The sequence below is a fragment of the Cynara cardunculus genome, unplaced genomic scaffold, assembly GCF_001531365.2.
Source record: "Cynara cardunculus var. scolymus isolate 2C unplaced genomic scaffold, CcrdV1 Un_Scaffold_3603, whole genome shotgun sequence".
NCBI lineage: Eukaryota > Viridiplantae > Streptophyta > Magnoliopsida > Asterales > Asteraceae > Cynara > Cynara cardunculus.
In genome coordinates this window covers 31,766-37,249 of record NW_020201539.1, presented here as the reverse complement: position 1 = coordinate 37,249, position 5,484 = coordinate 31,766, and the positions used below count along the sequence as shown (strand labels likewise).

Here is a 5,484-nt window from a genome sequence, read left to right as displayed (position 1 = left end):
GACGGGGGACGGAGAGAGAAGAGAGGAGAGAGGAGAGAAAATACCTAAAATGTCCTTGCATTAAAATTTTAGTTTATAATTATCAAAATTATAAATTTCCTAATTTATCTATTGATTTGTGGTTGAGATTGGATCTCATGATTATTACAAACTAGTAAATTTTTTATTGAATGAAACTTATATATATCGATAAGTGTGTAATCTTAGGTATTAGGATCTTGATTTTGAGGGAACCACGAGCATATGAAAATCTTAAATAAAGCTTGAAAAGTTTAGATATTGTTTTATAAGAACACATGCTTTATGTGTAAAATAAAGATAAAAATGAAAATAAAAATAAAAATAAAACAATAAATGTCGCGCCAGGTAGGGGTCGAACCTACGACTTTCTGCTTAGGAAACAGACGCTCTATCCACTGAGCTACAGGCGCCATTTTGTTGTTCTTTTCGCATTCTATTTTATTCTATAATACGTTTTACTTTACTGCCTAAAATTATTCCTCAACTTTCGTACCATTTTTATTTTGAAAACCATACTTATATAATACATTTTTTAAAAAAAAGTTTATAATATATATATTTTTTCTACTTAAAAGTTTGTATCAGTAAAATAACATACTTTCAAGGTACACTTTGCAATGTGGACTTTTAAATAAAATTCTTTTTTTAAGCTTTAGTATGTTATTTCTTAACGATATTGCGGTAATTTCTGAAAATCAAAATGATTGATCCATTTTCTACCTAATCATTAGCCACTTCATTGGTGTCCCCCCTAAAAAACCAAGGAAAATAATTAAATTTCTAGGTTAAAATCATAAATTTAGTACCTTAAAGATGAACCCAAAAATCATAAAATTTTCCCTTTTTATTGTTAGGGATAAATTGGTGATTGACAAAATAAATACTTAAATATAAACTATGAAAATCCTAGGGTTTAATAGCAAAACAAAGCAATTAGACACAATTTAATAAAGAGTGAATTACATTTTCTGCCCGCCAATGTACTTTACAACAAATTATGGATTTATGTTGCTAAATCAAAACAACAAAGAAGATAGAGGACGACTTAGACATGTGTTTAGTAAGAAGAACAGAGGACGACTTATGTACGTGTTCAGTAAGAAGTGTTGATTATCTCTCTCTTAGTAATTTGATGATGATCCTTTTCATCTTATGAAGTGTACTATCTTTATATTCAGCTTCAGCGATCATCACTAAGTCTGTTCAGTGATCGTTGAACATGTATTGTAATTTCTCAGAGACAAGTATTCTTCAGGAAGACAAAACTCACACCATAGAACCTTCAACAACATCGAAGATAAAGTTGAAGACAGAGACAAACAAGTTCGTGATCTGATGCGGTTTTCAATGATAACAAGCTCGTCTACACAAGTGTGAAATTTATTCAAGATTTAGCGAACACTGAAGAAACCTCAGTGTTATTTCAGTGTCAGCGATCAGATGAATCTTGTTGAACAAGATTAGTTTTTGTCTTGTCCTTCTATACACAAAGAACAAACTCATACCTCTCAAAGTAAAGTACTGTACGGAGTCACTCTACTGTCTCCAAGCACGCTTACCTACTTTGTGAAAGACACTGTTCATATACGGCTAAAGCTTGTATAACTGCAACAAAGGACAAACTTACCTCTTGAAGCTTACCACGTGCTTTGTACTGTATGAATTGCATTTAATGCAATGGTATAAATAGATTAGAAGTTCTTTCTTCTCAGCTATAAAGATATCTAGAGGAAGCAATCTGTTGCCAAGAATTCTTCTTGAAGATCAACTCTCTACCCTAGAGAAAGGCTTCCTCCCAAGCACAAGACTTCTTAACCTTTTTTTTAGCAAGTCTCTTCTTTCTAGATTATTTACCATCCAAATGTCTTTGCAAAACACGAGCACACACTTTCACGATAATGGCTCTTTTGCCAAACCTCCCTGGTTCATCAAAGACAACTTCAGTCTCTGGAAGGACCGGATGTCTCTTTTCGTAGAGGGTGTGGATCATGAGATTCCATACTACATTGAAAATGGACTCTATGTTCCATTTGCAATCTCTCCAGCAGTTCTTGCAACTGCTGTGACTGTCGCATTTTCTGAACGGCAGATTCTGAAGTTACCTCATCAATGGAGTGACGAAGACAAGAAGAAAATGACTTTAGATACTCGAGCAAGATCTGTAATAGCATATCTCTTCCTAATGAGGTTTATCACTCCGTGATGAAGTTAAAAACCTCGAAAACCACGTGGGACAATCTTTGGTTTAATATCAAGGTACTTCTGAAGTACAAGAATCGAGGAAGATAAACTTAGTAAGACAATATGAAAGTTTTCTCTGTGGAAAATCTGAATCGTTGTCTGAAGTATATCAAAGCTTTAATTGTCTTATTATTGGTTTAAGGATAGTTGGAAGAGAATATTCCAAGTTAAAGACCCTGAAAAAGTTCCTAGAATGTTTGCCAGAATCATGGGATAATTAATTATACCATGTGCCTCAAGATGTCTAATGACATGTCCTTCATTTTCCTCAGTTTACTTGATGGGATATTGCTTAATCATGAGCAATACCGTCAGCTGAAGAAGAATATTTTAAAAGACTCCAGAGAAATGAAAAACTCTTCTTTAGCTTTGATATCTGATATCCCTTCAGCTGATCCTTCTATTTCTTCTACTCCTTTTTTTCTCTCTATATCACTTAGTTAGATCCTTCTAACTCTGAGGACTTGGCAGACGCTGATTTATCAGAGTTTGATGGGTCGCTGACCCTCCTTACAAACTCTTTCAGAAGATTTTCTAGAAAAATTAATTTCCATAGATCTCCTTCCCTGACCATAGCTGACAAGCCAAAGTCAAATCTTATTGACAAGGCCTCATGTCAACACAAAGGACACTTTGCTAGTGAATGCAGGTCAAAGAAAGCTGCAAAGCCATCTTCAAACCTCTCATCCTCCTTCAGACCTAAAGATGACAAATATCTGAAACTGAAGGAGAAGTATTAGAAAATGATGAATCTCCAGCATAAAGGCAAAGGTCTTGTCGTTGAAGAACATGACTGGGCTGATTCATCTGAATAATCATCCTAGGACGAGGAAGACCCGACCTATCTCTGCCTTATGGCTAAGGATGTCAAGGATGAACCATCTGAGACATCATCCTCCAGTGATCTCTCTCCATCAACTTCTACTCAGGAAGTCAAATGCATTTGGTATCTAGATAGTGAATGTTCAAGATACATGACGAGAGACAAACCCCGGTCTCAGACTATAAAGATGAAAGAGGCCCTTCCGTGACCTTTGGAGGAAACATAAAAGGATATACCAAAGACTTTTGTATATTAACCAACGGTGCAACCATCTTCAGCCGTGTTGCATATGTTGAAGGACTGAAGCATAATCTTCTCAGCATCAGTCAACAGTTTGATAAAGATTTCACAATTAAATTTCTGAAGAATACATGTTATATCTTTGACAGAGATGGCAATCTTGCTCTAACAGGCTCTCATCAAGAGATTAATTATGTTGTCAACATGGATTCTCCCTTCACTGAGAATAGTCGTTTTCTCTCTAAAGCTTCTTCAGATATCAACTGGTCATTGCATAAACAACTTTCTCATCTCAACTTCAAGACGCTGAATAAGTTGTCTCGAAAGGAACTCGTCACTGGCCTTCCTCGGCACTCTTTTGCAAAGGAATCTGTTTGCTCAGCGTGTAAAAAAGGAAAGTAGACAAAGGCTAGCTTTAAATAAAAAAAAGTCTCTTCAATGACCTCTCAGCTTCAGCTACCGCACATGGATTTATTTGGCCTTGTCAATATACAATGCACGAATGGAAAGAAGTATACACTCTTATGGTTGACGAGATTTTCCAAGGTATACTTGGTTTTTCTTTTTTAGATCCAAGAGTGATGCACCTAGAAATCATCTAAGCGTATAGAAGTATTGACAACATCAAGGTATGCTCTATAAGGAGTGATCATGGCACTGAATTCAAAAACACTACCATTGATAACTTTCTTGTGAACAAGGGAATCTCACATAACTTCTCAGCTGAGAACTCCACAACAGAACGAGGTCACTGAAAGGAGAAATTGAACAATATCGAAATCGCTCGATATATGCTCAACGAATCTCATCTGTCTACTCAATTCTGGACAGAAGCTGTCCACACTGCCTGTTTTACTCAAAATCGGTCGCTGATCTTTAAGAGACTCAAGAAGACAACTTACGAACTCTTTCATGACAGAAAACCCTATCTCAGATTTTGACATATCTTTGGTTGTACGTGCTATATCTTAAACAACAAAGATCATCTTGGAAAGTTTGATCTCAAAGCTGATGAATGAATCTTTCTTGGATATTCTTCATTATTCAAAGCCTTTAGGGTATTCAACAAAAGACGACAAACAATAGAAGAAACTATTCATGTCACATTTGATGAACCCCAATCAGCTAACTCTAAACCCATATTTGATGATGAAGAAAAGTTATACAAATGGATGATATCTCATTATGGATAACCTGAAACTTCATTCAGCAATCAACTCAAGGCTGATTTCCCTGAATCTGATAATGATCCATTCATCATTCCAGACGTGACTAATAACGAAGCTGAATCCTCTTCAGATATTGTTGATGTTCTCAGTACTCACATGCCCCCTTCTACTTCAAATACTAATCTTTCAGTCGCTGAATCTCCTTCAGTCGCTGAACCTTTATCAGTACACGAATCTCTCACTGAGGCGTCTATGGCAATTCAAGTTGTTGCCGAAGACTCTTTTGCTGAAGCATCATCTTCTGTACCTGATCCCCCAAACTCATTAGGTGACAATTTATGTCATCTACTAGCTTATCGATGGAGGAAAAACCATCCCATCAATCAAATTCTTGATGATCCAAGTGCAGATATTTAGACTCGCTGAGGTCTAGGTAATATCTGTTTCTTTGTCAACTTTCTTTCTTTAGTTGAGGCTAAGAAAATCAATGAGGCTATCACTGACCCTAGTTGGGTCACTGCTATGCAAGAAGTACTCATTGAGTTTGATAGGAACAAAGTCTGGTACCTTGTCTCACGTTCATCTGATAGAACTATGATAGACACCAAATGGGTTTATCACAATCACTTGGATGGACAAGGAATTTGTAACCCGTAACAATGCTCGACTGGTTGCTCAAGGATACATATAAAAAGAAGGCATTGATTATGATGAGACCTTCTGTTGGTCCCAGCCGGATCTACAAGAGTTTATAGTTAACAATTTATAGAAGGGGGGATGAATACAAACATAGTAACTTTCACTTTTAAAGTTATATATTGATTAATAAGATCAATACAAATTTTACAGATTGTTTGCGAAAGAGATAGGATATAGAACTATCTAAAATATCTAAGATAAACACAAAATTACAGATAACAATAAGAAAAGATTTGCTACAAGAAAATAAGGTAAGATATAGTATCGGTATCAGAGGACATCAAAACATCT

The 5,484-nt window shown here is 35.7% G+C and overlaps 1 non-coding gene across 1 annotated transcript; it reads right to left on the bottom strand.

The window, feature by feature from the left end:
* Nucleotides 1-358: 358 nt before the first annotated feature.
* TRNAR-CCU lies at nucleotides 359-431 on the bottom strand. Its single transcript has one exon. It is a non-coding gene; the product is annotated as a tRNA-Arg (tRNA).
* Between the last annotated feature and the right edge of the window lie 5,053 nt (nucleotides 432-5,484).